The sequence below is a fragment of the Lactuca sativa genome, chromosome 8 (genome assembly GCF_002870075.4).
Source record: "Lactuca sativa cultivar Salinas chromosome 8, Lsat_Salinas_v11, whole genome shotgun sequence".
Taxonomy (NCBI): Eukaryota; Viridiplantae; Streptophyta; class Magnoliopsida; order Asterales; family Asteraceae; genus Lactuca; species Lactuca sativa.
This window is the reverse complement of record NC_056630.2, coordinates 214347109-214363608: the sequence shown is the minus strand read 5'-3', so window position 1 is coordinate 214363608 and position 16500 is coordinate 214347109.

The following is a 16500-nucleotide window of genomic DNA, read 5'->3' as shown; positions in this document are numbered from 1 at the left end:
GGCCTTTAGATCAATCGAAATATCAAATAATGACTACAAATAAGAACAAGAGAAATTCACGAAGAAAAACTTTCACTAAGAAAGATGATCTCACAAAGAGATTATCGTGTGCACAAAGCGACGATTAGGGTTTGTGAAAGGCCTGTCGATTCACAAACATATACAAAACAATATATACTGCTATTCTAGACAATCCCTACAATTCAGGGATACGCTAGCTAATAAATCAAGATAACGAAGGAAACAGGATAAGTACAAGATTTGTTACAACGCACTGAATAAACTAAACTATTACAAACTGAGCTGCTGATACGCTGGTGCTGACGCTGAGACATATGCTGACGCTGAGTCTGTTTTAACCATTATCATATTTCAAGGTTTGACCTTACAATATTTATGATTTATTAATATATTATAAGTTCTAATATATTAATATGAAATCATATTATTTAATTAGTATTGATCAAGAATTAGTTTGGAATTAATTTTGTGATCAAAAGAGACTAATTAAATAAATGGGGATTGATTTGGTAAATCCATCATTCTTATAAAGTGGGCTTGTGATCCATGGTTCTTCATGTTGGGCTAAACCCATGTGATGACCCATGGATACTCCATGGAGGTTAAAACCCATAGATCATGAGGAATGTGGAAAGTCATGAGTTAGATGGTGTAACCCTAATGTGCACACTATATCATAGCTCATGAAATGGCACCTAGAATCTTTTTAAGAAGTGCTAGTCGATTTCTTGAGTGTATATCTCTTCTCAAGTTTCTTCCAATTTGTTGGTGGTGTTGTGTGAAGCATTTGAGGCATCACACTTGGGGTGCTAGGTTAAAGGCTTAACGAATCAAGTTACAACAAAAGGTATGTCATTCTAGTAGATTTCTATTACATATACTTCATGGTCTTCTAGTTAGGACGGAACCTTAGAAAAATGAAAGTTTGCATGTATAATAGAGAAAACATAGATCCAAGGTTTCTACGATTGCATGCACACTTTAGGAGTGTTAGAATGCTCAAAACTCTTCAACTATGTCTTTTCTTCATGTTTTCAATTGTGATTCCAACTTAAATAAGTTTTTGTTGACATATTCAAGACCTGAATCAAATAAATAAAGAAATAAAGAGCAAACATGAGGGTTAATAATCTCTATTAACTTGAACAAGATTTTCATTAAGATCCTAATCAGTATGATGCTCCTAATCTTGCGTAAGATTTCAATGACAATTTACACTCATGTTGGCGTGTCCCGTTTTTTCTCCATTGTTTTAACTTTTTAACTCATGGTAGAAATTAATAAAATCCTTTTGGATCAAATTTTTAATCTCAGTCGTTACAAAGTTCTTATTCACAAAACCTTCATTCATATTTCACAATGTTTAGTATCACGTAAATCTTCATTTACAAAATATCCATACATGTTAGTACATAAAATTACCAATATGTACTAACCAAATTTATTGCTAATCAAACAAGTTGATACCAAATATATTTGATATGGTAGATGTAGCAAACAAAATTATATTAGTTATAATTGTACGGTATACGGTATAGAAAAAAAATGATTATGTTGAAAATTAATTTTATTAATTTCTAAAAATGGATTTTCTCCATTTTTAGCACAAATTTTGCACTCTAAATATAATCAAAACCAACTATTGATTATATATTCTTGTTGTCCTCCATGATATCTTCATTTTTATATATCACACGTCCAAAATAGATTAAAAATGAATGATACACTACTTGTCAAAAAAGGGCAATTGGAGGAGAAAATAATGGAGTTAAGTGGGTTTTAAACTCATCTATGAAAAGGCAATTAGTTTATAACTACAAAGACTATCTATCTTTGTAAGACTTATTAGAACCAAGGCTCTCTCTTGTGAGCGCATGCAGGGGGTGCAAATGCGAGCCAAATTTGGCTTCAGACTACTTAACTTGTGTATGAGTGCGTGTCCTACGGGCACGAATGCATCATCGGTCGACCGGAAAAGTTCAAGGACCTTTTTGCAATTATTTCCTTTTGGTTAACAATTACAAAAACAAATTAAGAGCAATTAATCATAGATTTCGGTTTTAATTTTTTGATTAATTGTCTTATTTAATTGTGATAGTTATAATTTTGTTTTAATTACATCAGTTACATTGGGTAGTATAAATACCACGCCTATGTGACTGATCAGATACACCGAATGAAACGAAATACTATTCCTCTCTTACGCTTGTGCTTCATCTTTTCTCTATTGCTGCAACCAAGGTATCATCCAGGCCATGTGAGGGTTCGGACAATCTAGAAGAATTGTTTTCTATTATTGTATCTTGGGAAACAAACACCCATATAGGGCGAATTTGTTTTAAGGAAACTATGTTAAACACAGGCTCAATCAACAATTTTAGGGTTTTGTTCTTTCGTACAGTTTTTGGGTTATATTTCCCTAACAATCTGAAAACAAATCGTTTGTGCGAAACGAACTTTAGGAGAAAAAAATTGTTTCTGTTTCGTCTTACAATGGTTATAAAATTGAATTTTTTTCTCCCTCACACTTGCAGAATCTGTTTTCAGAAATCGTTTTCTAAGACGTTTTTCTGTTTTTCCTGCTTTTTTGTTTACATGTATTTAAATGGTTAAGTTTATTGCATCCATAATTTTTACTGTTTTTAGAAATTGTTTTCTAAAACAGTTTTCCAGATTCTTTCTTTTGTCTTCATGGCTTTTCAGAACTTGTTTTCTGGAAATAGACATTACTTAATAGTTTAATTGTCATTGCAGTTTAATCGTTGACAATTTATATTTGCTTCCTCTTGTAGCATGACTGCTAGTGAAAGTTCCCAACCACCAAAGCCTAATGATACTCTTAATGCTCAAGGAGCTCCAATCATGACCATGCCGGTCAATCCTGCTAAGAAACCTGAGAAGTTCTCTGGATTGAAATTTAAGCAATGGCAACAAAATATGCTCTTCTATCTTACCATAATGAATCTTGCTAGATTCTTAACTGAAGAGGCTCCTCGGATGCCCGAAGGAGAAGGAGATGTGCAAGCTTTAACTGCTATTGATGCTTGGAAACATTCTGATTTCTTGTGTTGGAATTATGTTCTAAATGATCTTGTTGATTAACTTTATAATGTGTATTGTGTAACAAAGACAGACAAATAACTATGGGACTCATTGGACAAAAAGTATAAAACTGAAGATGCCCGGACAAAGAAATTTTTCGATGCCCGGTTTCTTGACTATAAAATTGTAGATGGCAAAACTATTATGTCCCAAGTCCATGAACTACAACTCCTCCTACATGGCATGCATGTCGAGGGTATGGGCTTGAATGAACCTTTTTTTGTTGCTTCCATGATTGATAAGCTACCCCTAGATGGGTTGATTCAAGCATTACTTGAAACATAAGAGAAAGGAGATGTCCATTGAGGACCTTATTGTTCGCCTTCAATTTGAAGAGGACAATAAGATAGCTCAAAAGAGTAGTTATACCCCTACTTCTAAGAAAGCTAATGTGGTGAAGCATGGTCAAACTTCTGGGAAGAACAAATCTATAAAGGGATAATTCCAAAAGAAAGGCAAGGGTTCAAACTTGGGAGCCAAAGGTGGAACTTTCAAGAAAAAGTAACAAGGAAACTGCCTTAACTGTGACCAACACGGTCATCGGGCTGCTAATTGCAAACTTCCAAAGAAGGAAAAGGAGGCAAATGTTGTGGAGTAGATAACCAAATATGTGTCTGACATCGATCTTGTCACGGTTATTTCTGAAGTTAATCTTATGGAGTCCAATCCAAGGGAGTGGTGGATTGATACCGGAGCTACCCGTCATGTTTGCTTGAATAGAGAATGGTTCAGAAACTTCAAGGTTGTGGATAATGGTGACAAGTTATTCATGGGAAACTCGACCACTTTTGATATCCAAGGTGTTGGAAAGATTGTGTTGAAAATGACTTCAGGAAGAGAGTTGACATTGAATGATGTGTTGTATGTACCCGAAATTTGTAAGAATCTTGTGTTGGGTTGGTTTTTGAACAAGCATGGTTTTCGCTTGGTGTTTGAGTCAGATGAATTTTTGTTGACCAAAAATGGGGTGTATGTGGGTAAGGGGTATGCTGATAGGGGTATTATCAAACTATGTGTCATGGCTCTTAAGCCAAATGCTAATGAAATGAATAACTCTTCTACTTGCTTGCTTGAGTCTTCAAATATTTGGCATGCTAGATTAGGACATGTAAATTTTGATGCTCTTCATCATTTAATAAAACTCAATCACATACCACACTTTCACATTAACTCAAAATACATCTAAGGGTGGAAATAAGTACTTTATCACTTTTATTGATGACTGCACTAAATTATGTTATATCTATCTACTTAAAAGTAAAGATGAGACTATAGAGAAGTTTAACGTGTATAAAAGTGAAGTTAAGAATCAAGTTAACAAGAAAATTAAAGTACTAATAAGTGATTGTGGAGGTGAATATGTATCACCATTTGAGAAATTTTGTGAAAATCATGGTATAATCCATGAGTTAACTGCACCTTATTCACCGCAACAAAATGGCATTGTACAAAAGAAAAATCGTACCTTAAAGGAAATGATGAATGCCATGTTGTTAAGTTCGTGGTTGCCACCCTCAATGTATGGGGGGGCTGTATTGTCGGCTAATTATCTTTTAAATAACGAACCACGAAAGAAATCGGATAAAACACCATACGAGTTATGGTCGGGTCTAACATCATCCTATAAATTCCTTCGAGTGCGGGGGTGTCTTGCAAAGGGCGTGGTACCAGCACCCAAGGTAGTTAAAATAGGACTCAAGATTGTTGATTGCATATTTATTGGATATGCACAAAATAGTAGTGCTTATCGATTTCTTGTGCATGACTCAAAAATACAAGACATTTCCAAAGGCGCACTAATGGAGTCCAAAAACGCATCGTTCTTTGAGAATGTGTTTCCTCGTCTTTCTAAGGCTGAGAAAAGTGCTCCAAAATTAGTCAAGCATAATGAATCCTCTCATGAAGATGAACTAGAGGAAGAAAAAGAACCCTCGTAGAAGTAAAAGGGCACGAGTTGAGAAGTCATTTGGAGATGATTTCTACACTTACATGGTTGAAAGAGAGCCTCAAACTTTCAAAGAGACAATCACCTCTTCCGTAGGACCTCAATGGAAAGAGGTAATTAAAAGCGAAATGGATTCCATCTTTCAAAACCATACTTGGGAGCTAGTGGATTTACCTCAAGGATGCAAACCACTAGGATATAAACGGATTTTCAAGAAAAAAATGAAAGCAGATGGAACCATTGACAACTACAAGGCAAGACTAGTAATATAAACAGATATAGACATAAAAGTGGTCTTGATTACTTTGATACGTACTCTCCAGTCACACGTATTACATCCATTAGATTGGTACTTGCAATCGTTTCTATAAGAAATCTTGAAGTACATCAAATGGATGTTAAAACAACTTTTCTAAATGGGGATTTAAAAGAAGAAATCTACATAGAACAACTAGAAGGGTATGTTGCCCCAGGACAAGAATCAAAGGTTTGCAAACTAATGAAGTCATTATAGGTTGAAACAAGCCCCAAAACAATGGCATAAAAAGTTTGACCATGTGATGTTGGAAAATGGATAAAAGATTAATGAATGTGACAAGTGTGTTTATGTTAAAAACACAAGTGAGGGTTATGTTATCTTGTGCCTTTATGTTGATGATACACTTATTGTTGGTAGCAACACTAAAATGGTTCAATCAAGAAAGAACATGCTAAAGGCAAGATTCGACATGAAAAATATGGTTTGGCTGACGTCATCCTTGGCGTGAAGGTCACAAGGACTGCAAATGGACTAACTTTAAATCAAACCCATTATGTGGATAAAATTCTTGAGAAGTTCAACTCCAGTGATACTACTATAGCTAGGACACCAATTGATACAAATCATCATCGAAGTAAACATAAAGGTGGAGGAGTTGCACAAGTCGAATATGCAAGAATTATTGGGAGTCTGATGTACCTTATGAGTTGTACTAGATCTGACTTAGCTTTTGAAATAAGTAGACTAAGTAGAGATACCAGTAATCCGAGTGTTGAACACTGGAAGACTATTAAAAGAGTATTACAATACTTAAGGTACACTCGCGATTATGGGTTGCACTATACAAGATATTCTGAGGTGATAGAAGGGTATAGTGATGCAAAATGGATATCTGACATTAAAGACTCCAAGTCAACCAACAGGTTTTTGTTCACACTTGGAAGTGCAGCTATATCATGCAAATCGTCAAAACAAACAGTTATAGCTAGATCCACCATGGAAACTGAATTTATAGCACTTGATAAAAGTGGAGAAGAAGTTGAATGGCTACGCCAATTTCTGGAAGATATACCAGGATGGCCTAAACCAGTTTCGGCAATCTCAATCCATTGCAATAGTGAATCGGAAATTGGATGGGCACAAAGTGCTATGTAATGGTAAGTCTCGACACATCCGTCGAAGACACAAAACCATTCGACAAGTACTCACAACTAGAGTTATCTCGATTGACTACATAAGGTGCAAGGATAACATTGTGGATCGCTAACCAAAGGGTTAAATAGGGAGTTAGTTGCAAAATCGTCAAAAGGAATGGGATTAAAAACCATGAACGAATATGTTATTGCGAAGGAAAACCAAACCTAATTGACTGGAGATCCCAAGATCTAGGTTCAATGGGACAACCTACTTGCATATAACATATGTGGATCACTGTGGGGGTCAATCCCAACCCATTCCTATAAATAAAAGTGACCTAGGTTAAGCTTATTTTAGTTAATGATAAGTTGGAAATCATCAAGCTTTAGCTTTTAATGATTATGATATAATCACCTATGTGAGAGAGAAGTGGGGTCGCTTCAAAGGGAATTGAATGGGAAAGTTCCTAATAGCTCTTACAAAACCAGACAAGTGTCCACGACCATAACGGACACATCAATGAGAACCTAACTAGTTCATGGAGAATCATGTGAGACATGTATTGATTATTTACACAAATGGAAGAACAGTTCAAGGACATCGAGTCTACTGGTCCGCTAGTAAAATAAAATGTAACATCCCGAAATATCAAGAGTAGAGTAGAAGGGCTAAAAGAGTAAATTGGGAAAGAGTGACTCGGCGAGTCCATGGGTGGACTCGGTGAGTAGAGTCGTGACTGGGTCGCGTGTTAAGTGGCCGACTCGGCGAGTCAGAGTAATGGACTCGGCGAGTAGGCGCTGAGTGGAGAAAACCCTAATTCTCGGGGTTGAGCCCTATATAAAGGTCATTATGTTTTCCTCCCAGCCTCTTTGTTCCCCCTTAAGTTCCAGAAACCCTAAAATCATGGAGAAGCACCATTGTTGAGCAATTTGGAGCTTGAAGAGCTGGTTGTTGAAGAAATTCCAAAGGAGAAGAGACTTGGATCAAAGGGATTTGCAAGGATTCGGGATAATCTTCTCCTGGAGCTTCCTTTTGAGGTATCTTTCCATTGTTTGAGCTGCTATTGTCTAGATTCTTCATTTTGGGGGTGTTGAGATCATATCCTTTGGATGTATTGGAGTTTAGAGGCTAGATCTGAGGTTGCTACCTCAGATCTGGGATGGAGAAGAGTTAGAATGCATGAAAGTCCCTGTGTTGAGTGTTGGATGAAGCTATCTTGTCCCAAACCTTAGCCCTAATGTGCAAAATGCATAGATCTCCTTTGATTCACGTAAAGTTTGCCACTTTACGTTATGGATGAGTTGTAGGAGGCTAGATCTATGTTTCGGAGCAATTGCATGGCCTGGAGTTCTTCTGTATGGATTCAAACCGGTGGTACTCGGCGACTCACATGGGTGGACTCAGCGAGTTGCTTGAAGATGGCCTGGAACTCGGCGAGTTGTCTGAACAACTCGGCAAGTAGGATGATGATTGCCTGTAACTCGGCGAGTTGTATGAACAACTCGGCGAGTAGGTCGAAGATAGCCTTAGACTCGGCGAGTCTGTTCTTGGGCTCGGCGAGTCTTGTCGAAGAGTCCCAATATTTCCTGGTCGAGTCGAGAATCGGTGAGTCAAGGATGACTCGGTGAGTTGTGTGCGAGTGGACTCAGAGTTGTTGAACTCGACGAGTCTCGGGGTGACTCGGCGAGTTAGGTCGCGGTTTGAAGGAAGTTCTGATTATGGGAACTCGGCGAGTCATAGGTTTGACTCGGCGAGTAGGGTCAGTCGAGGGTTGACTTTGACCTTGTCTTTCACCAACGGTTGACCAGTGGTTTCCAGGGGCATTTTGGTAATTGTTGATTGTTGTTTTGAGTTTAGTGCATTGGCGGTTGTCCAGTGGTAGAGATCGTATCAGTGATCGGAGCAGTTCGGATTATCTGTTCAGTCGGCAGTTTTGAGGTGAGTTATCCTCACTATATCAATAGGGTCTAAGGCACCAAGGCCGGCCCTTATCGGATTGAGATCCGGGTAGTTGTTGTTATGTTGTTGCTATGTTATGTTCACATCCTGAGAGGTAGGATGGTATATAGAGACCTGTGTGAGATCGGTATCCTGGGTGATAGGGTGATGCTATGCTAGTGACCTATTAGGTCGGTATCCTGGTTAGGGGGATGATATGATATGTGATCTGTTTGATCTGCTTGTTGACTGTGAATTGCTATATGATTGTATGTATATGTGCACATGGTTGTTTGGACTGGAGTTGGGTTGAGGCGGGTCCTGCTGTGTGCGGTAGGCCAAGATACCCAGGGCAGACCGGTTGTCCCGAAGGCCCAGCGAGTGGCCCGGATAGGCTGTAGGCCCCGAAAGGGTGGACCAGACGTGCCGAAGGCTCGGAGAGTGGACCAGAGAGACTGAAGACCCGGTACGGGCGGACCAGTCATATTGTAGACTCAGAGAGTGGACCAGGTGGATTGAAGGCCCGGGAACGGGCGGACCAATCACACTGCAGACTTGATGTATGTGAATAGACTCGGAGGGTGGACCAGGTGGACTGTAGGCCGGTGCGGCGGACCAGTCACACAGTAGACCCGAAGTGCATGGCTATTCTGTGATCGGATATGTTATGGCATGTTATGCGTGTATGGTATTTGTGGTTGGTATTTTGGGGATATCTCACTAAGCTTTCGGGCTTACAGTTGTGGTTTCATGTTTTTCAGGTTCTTCAGGAGACTGTGGCAAGGCGAAGGCGTGATCGTACCGCTCCTCGTGATTTTGTAGTATTGTGATTCTGGGAACACGTTAAATGTTTTGTATTGAAAACCTTTTTGTAAAGATTTAATGGACTCGATATGTTTTGAAAAAGTTAAAATTGGTTGTATTTTCCGGTCGTTACAAGTTGGTATCAGAGCCTTGGTTTGAGTGAATTGGAGAAACATTCGTGTGACTCCAGTCTCAAATCGAGGAGAGTTTTCAAAAAAGAGTATTTAAATTGGTTTTCAAATGAGTAAAGGAGGACGCGGAGGTACGATCAGCCGGAGCCAGTAAGTAACCCCAAAATACCATGCATGTTATGTGTTTTTGAGCTTTGCTAGAACAGCATGCTAGTGATAGGCTAGGGATCTTCAGGATTTCATGATATGTTGCCTGATTTGTGATGCCTGTAGCCTAGGGTTCCTTATGGGATATTTTCAGTATTCCTCTAGTGGTGAGGGTTGAGCGTTGTTATGTATGTTTCTCTAGGGCGTTGTGGTAGTACTTTATACAAATATGGGTAGGTGTGGAAGGTAGTATGGGCCCGTACTACTGAAAGCACAGGACCCATACGCGTATCAGGGAAACCATGATCTCTAGGGTTGGGTGGAGAGAGAGTTGGATCCCAGGTTGTGGGAAGAGTCTGAGATTTTGTGTGGTGTTTTTCAGTATGGAGATTCTGAGACATAATGAGAGTGGATCCGGGTCAGGATCATGAGCTGGAGAGAGAGTTCCGGGCGGATCGGTGCCCCCCGAGGTTATCGGTCAGATGAGTACGAGCGAGCTGGATGCAAGAATTCGTGAGATCCTGCGTGATGAGATTGCTGAGTTGTTCTGGGCTGAGTTGCCAGAGCTGTTTGGGTCGATTAAGACCGCCATGGTTGAGTATTTTGATGAGCGCTATGCAGCTCTCACTGAGACGGCTGCCGCGGCGGCTATAGCGGCTGTAGCTGCGGCAGGGGGAGGAGCTAGTCGGGGTTTTCAGTATCGGGACTTCGCTAATACGAAGCCCCCCACATTCGATGGAGTTCAGGACCCGATTTTTGCTATGAGGTGGTTATCAAACGTGGAGGGGTGTTTCTTCACGTGTTCATGCCCTGCTGATCAGAGGTTGAGGTGTGCTCTGAACCTGTTGAGGCTCGGGGCGAAGGATTGGTGGAGATTGATCACGGGGTCATATTCGGATGCCCAGAGGGCTGCGGTATCATGGGATCAGTTCCGAGAGATGTTCATCACTTGTTATGTTTCGCAAGTTGAGAGGGAGAGATTGGCTCAGGAGTTCCTTGAGCTGAAGCAGGATTCGGAGTCGGTGACTGAGATCACCAGGATGTTCACTGAGAGGGCGATGTTTTGCCCAGAGTTCGCTTCGGATCAGGCTCAGATGTCTCGATATCTGAGCATGCTCAAGAGGGACATCAGGCAGTTTGTGTCTGCGCAGAGGTGCGAGACATTGTTGGAGTTGCAGGAGGCCGCTAGGAGGCGTGAGTTAGAGATTGAGTTGCAGTTACGTGAGCTGAGGCAGGCTCCGGTGCAGTCGCAGCCAGCGCCGAAACGGTCCAAGACCGTTGATGTTAGAGTGGGGGATCTGAGCAGTCACATTTGTGGGAAGTCTGGGAGGGGTCACACCGGGGTTTGTAGGTCCGGTGGTGCATGCCGTAAGTGCGGAAAGGAGGGGCACTATGCGAGGGATTGTCGACAGCCAGCGCCAGTTCGGGAATTGAGGATTTGATATCATTGTCATCAGGTGGGGCATTTGAGGGTCAACTGTCCACAGCTTGTTGCAGGACCGGTGCAGGCTCCAGCACCGGCCACTTTGAGGATCACAGGTGGAGGTCAGGGTGGAGCAGAGCCCCCAAGGGCTCAGGGTCGTGCTTTTCAGCTTGTAGCAGAGGAGGTCGGGGCAGTGCCGGATGCAGGTGCGGGTATGTTTCTTTCTTGATGTCTTGTTATCCTGTGATTATTGTGGTGTATTGTTTTGTGCTGGTATCTTTGTGTGGTTTTTTATGTGGTATTCGTCTTTTTGCGGGTTGTAGTTTTGGTTATGGGTTATTGTTTTGGGAATTCCGTTGGTTATCATCCATGAGGATTATTAGCGGAAACCCGACATTGGGTTGCAGGCCGGGTAGCATCTGTTTTCTGAGGAGTGGTTAGATGCAGATTGAGTTCTTTCGATCAGGTTGATCAGTGTTGATGTGAGATCTCGTTGAGGTTGTTTATGCTTGTTGGAAGCAGTCCGCGTGTAAGTGTCTTCTTTGTGGAGGAGTTGTTCTTAGAGGTCGGTGATGGCGACCGGTGGTTGTTAGTTAGTGCCCAAGTAGGGGAGAATTGGAGAATTCTCCGGGAGATCGATGAGTAATCGAAAGTGCTTAGCTGTTGGGATTCAGCAAGTGTTCTGTCAGCCTAGAGTATAGGTTGATAGGAGTGAGTATCGAGCATGCGGGACGGGATACAGACCTAGGGCATTTGATTGTGGAGGGCCTGGGAGCTGGCCGGGATCAAGTATGTATGATGGAGTTAGAGTTCGGAACCCCTCAAGGGCTAGAACGGTATGCATGGGAGATTTTCCGGGAGGATAGCCCGGAATGTTGAATGCTAGTTGAGCGGTCCGGATAGACTGAAGGCCGGTAGGCGTACCAGTCAGGCCGAAGGCTCGGAGAACGGTCCAGTCAAACTGAAGGCACTGAGAGCGGTCCAGATTTGCTGAAGGTTCTGAGAGAGTGGTCCAAATGGGCTGAAGGCTTGGTGAGGCGGTCCAGTCATGCTGAAGACTCTGCAGGTATCGTAGGATCAGTTTGAGGATATGGATTGTTTTCGTTGCAGTGCGTTTGCATTAGAAGGTCTGGCCCCGAGTAGTGATCTTGATTAGTGGAGATAGTGCATGGGCTTGAGAGTCCCTGCGATGAGAGTCAGAGTATATGTGTCGGATGGATAACGGATACGCTAAAAGGGTGGTGTAGCGTTGGGCGAGCACCGTGGCACTTGTTGGAGTGGCAATATGGCCAAGTGGATTCCTTGGAAAAGGAAGTGAAAGATGTGTGTAACTCCGAGAGGGAGTGCAAGTTCACGGAAGTGAAAGCAGCAGAGCAGAGTTATGATTAGAGTAACTCGAGTATGGTTTCTGAGCAGCGTGTTTGCGGCAGTGGAGTTGAAGCACATCCGGTTTAGGATGTCTGCTGAGGTTGCGGAGGAATTCCGCAGATGTAGAGCCAAGAGACTCGGAAGCGATGCGGCGGGAGAGTCTTGGGCTCTCAGTGTGATTCTAATCAGGGTATTGGATATGTATTAGTGGTTCATCCTGGGGGATGTTGGAGGATATCATCAGTGTATAATGATTTTCCCAACCTGAGGGTGCTGGAGAAGTCCAGCATGTGTATGTGAATGCAAGAGGAGAACTCGTGGGAGTTGCTCTGAGATTGAGAATGGGTCTTTCCGTCGTCGCGGAATGGATAGAGTGGGATTCGGATCGGGGATCCGATGGTTCATGGCTTTCTAAGCCCCTATGGGTCGAGTGAATGTTGAGATTTGGGTCAGTGATGCGTCTTGGGTAATTCTCGGTTGTTGAGGGTGATTATTAGAGGGTACAGCCGGTGCCCGACTCGAGACGGTGGTCAGGACACCGTAAGGAAAGCGAAAGTGTGTTTGAGTTTCGGTGGGTATGCCTTGAGGGACTTGGCCCGGTTAAGGCCAGGCGGCACGTTGTGGGAGTTTCACTGGGATTGAATTGATGTAGGCTTCGAGGATGAAGCCTAATTTAAGTGGGGGAGAATTGTAACATCCCGAAATATCAAGAGTAGAGTAGAAGGGCTAAAAGAGTAAATTGGGAAAGAGTGACTCGGCGAGTCCATGGGTGGACTCGGCGAGTAGAATCGCGACTGGGTCACGTGTTAAGTGGCCGACTCGGCGAGTCAGAGTAATGGACTCGGCGAGTAGGCGCTGAATGGAGAAAACCCTAATTCTTAGGGTTAAGCCCTATATAAAGGTCATTATGTTTTCCTCCCAGCCTCTTTGTTCCCCCTTAAGTTCCAGAAACCCTAAAATCGTGGAGAAGCACCATTGTTGAGCAATTTGGAGCTTGAAGAGGTGGTTGTTGAAGAAATTCCAAATGAGAAGAGGCTTGGATCAAAGGGCTTTGCAAGGATTCGGGATAATCTTCTCTTGGTGCTTCCTTTTGAGGTATCTTTCCATTGTTTGAGTTGTTATTGTCTAGATTCTTCATTTTGGGGGTGTTGAGATCATATCCTTTGGATGTATTGGAGTTTAGAGGCTAGATCTGAGGTTGCTACCTCAGATCTGGGATGGAGAAGAGTTAGAATGCATGAAAGTCCCTGTGTTGAGTGTTGCATGAAGCTATCTTGTCCCAAACCTTAGCCCTAATGTGCAAAATGCATAGATCTCCTTGGATTCACGTAAAGTTTGCCACTTTACGTGATGGATGAGTTGTAGGAGGCTAGATCTATGTTTTGGAGCAATTGCATGGCATGGAGTGCTTCTGTATGGATTCAAACCGGTGGTACTCGGCGAGTCACATGGGTGGACTCAGCGAGTTGCTTGAAGATGGCCTGGAACTCGGCGAGTTGTATGAACAACTCGGCAAGTAGGATGATGATTGCCTGTAACTCGGCGAGTTGTATGAACAACTCGGCGAGTAGGTCGAAGATAGCCTTAGACTCGGCGAGTCTGTTCTTGGGCTCGGCGAGTCTTGTCGAAGAGTCCCAATATATCCTGGTCGAGTCGAGAATCGGTGAGTCAAGGGATGACTCGGTGACTTGTGTGCGAGTGGACTCAAAGTTGTTGAACTCGACGAGTCTCGGGGTGACTCGGCGAGTTAGGTCGCGGTTTGAAGGAAGTTCTGATTATGGGAACTCGGCGAGTCATAGGGTTGACTTGGCGAGTAGGGTCAGTCGGGGGTTGACTTTGACCTTGTCTTTGACCAACGGTTGACCAGTGGTTTCCAGGGGCATTTTGGTAATTGTTGGTTGCTGTTTTGAGTTCAGTGCATTGGCGGTTGTCCAGTGGTAGAGATCGTATCAGTGATCGGAGCAGTTCGGATTATCTATTCAGTCGGCAGTTTCGAGGTGAGTTATCCTCACTATATCAATAGGGTCTAAGGCACCAAGGCCGGCCCTTATCGGATTGAGATCCGGGTAGTTGTTGTTATGTTGTTGCTATGTTATGTTCGCATCCTGAGAGTTAGGATGGTATATAGAGACCTGTGTGAGATCGGTATCCTGAGAGATAGGGTGATGCTATGCTAGTGACCTGTTAGGTCGGTATCCTGGTTAGGGGGATGATATGCTATGTGATCTGTTTGATCTGCTTGTTGACTGTGAATTGCTCTATGATTGTATGTATATGTGCACATGGTTGTTTGGACTGGAGTTGGGTTGAGGCGGGTCCTGCTGTGTGCGGTAGGCCAAGATACCCAGGGCGGACCGGTTGTCCCGAAGGCCCAGCGAGCGGCCCAGATAGGCTGTAGGCCCCGAAAGGGCGGACCAGACGTGCCAAAGGCTCGGAGAGTGGACCAGAGAGACTGAAGGCCCAGTACGGGCGGACCAGTCATATTGTAGACTCAGAGAGTGGACCAGGTGGATTGAAGGCCCGGGAACGGGCGGACCAATCCCACTGCAGACTTGATGTATGTGGATAGACTCGGAGGGTGGACCAGGTGGACTGTAGGCCGGTGCGGCGGACCAGTCACACAGTAGACCCGAAGTACATGGCTGTTCTGTGATCGGATATGTTATGGCATGTTATGCGTGTATGGTATTTGTGGTTGGTATTTTGGGGATATCTCACTAAGCTTTCGGGCTTACAGTTGTGGTTTCATGTTTTTCAGGTTCTTCAGGAGACTGTGGCAAGGCCAAGGCGTGATCGTACCGCTCCTCGTGATTTTGTAGTATTGTGATTCTGGGAACACGTTAAATGTTTTGTATTGAAAACCTTTTTGTAAAGATTTAATGGACTCGATATGTTTTGAAAAAGTTAAAATTGGTTGTATTTTCCGGTCGTTACAAGTTGGTATCAGAGCCTTGGTTTGAGTGAATTGGAGAAACATTCGTGTGACTCCAGTCTCAAATCGAGGAGAGTTTTCAAAAAAGAGTATTTAAATTGGTTTTCAAATGAGTAAAGGAGGACGCGGAGGTACGATCAGCCGGAGCCAGTAAGTAACCCCAAAATACCATGCATGTTATGTGTTTTTGAGCTTTGCTAGAACAGCATGCTAGTGATAGGCTAGGGATCTTCAGGATTTCATGATATGTTGCCTGATTTGTGATGCCTGTAGCCTAGGGTTCCTTATGGGATATTTTCAGTGTTCCTCTAGTGGTGAGGGTTGAGCGTTGTTATGCATGTTTCTCTAGGGCGTTGTGGTAGTACTTCATACAAATATAGGTAGGTGTGGAAGGTAGTATGGGCCCGTACTACTGAAAGCACAGGACCCATACGCGTATCAGGGAAACCATGATCTCTAGGGTTGGGTAGAGAGAGAGTTGGATCCCAGGTTGTGGGAAGAGTCTGAGATTTTGTGTGGTGTTTTTCAGTATGGAGATTCTGAGACATGATGAGAGTGGATCCGGGTCAGGATCATGAGCTGGAGAGAGAGTTCCGGGCGGATCGGTGCCGCCCGAGGTTATCGGTCAGATGAGTACGAGCGAGCTGGATGCAAGAATTCGTGAGATCCTGCGTGATGAGATTGCTGAGTTGTTCTGGGCTGAGTTGCCAGAGCTGTTTGGGTCGATTAAGACCTCCATGGTTGAGTATTTTGATGAGCGTTATGCAGCTCTCACTAAGACGGCTGTCGCGGCGGCTATAGCGGCTGTAGCTGCGGCAGGGGGAGGAGCTAGTCGGGGTTTTCAGTATCGGGACTTCGCTAATACGAAGCCCCCCACATTCGATGGAGTTCAGGACCCGATTGTTGCTATGAGGTGGTTATCAGACGTGGAGGGCTGTTTCTTCACGTGTTCATGCCCTGCTGATCAGAGGGTGAGGTGTGCTCTGAACCTGTTGAGGCTCGGGGCGAAGGATTGGTGGAGATTGACCACGGGGTCATATTCGGATGCGCAGAGGGCTGCGGTATCATGGGATCAGTTCCGAGAGATGTTCATCACTCGTTATGTTCCGCAAGTTGAGAGGGAGAGATTGGCTCAGGAGTTCCTTGAGCTGAAGCAGGATTCGGAGTCGGTGACTGAGATCACCAGGATGTTCACTGAGAGGGCGATGTTTTGCCCAGAGTTCGCTTCGGAGCAGGCTCAGATGTCTCGATATCTGAGCATGCTCAAGAGGGACATCAGGCAGTTTGTGTCTG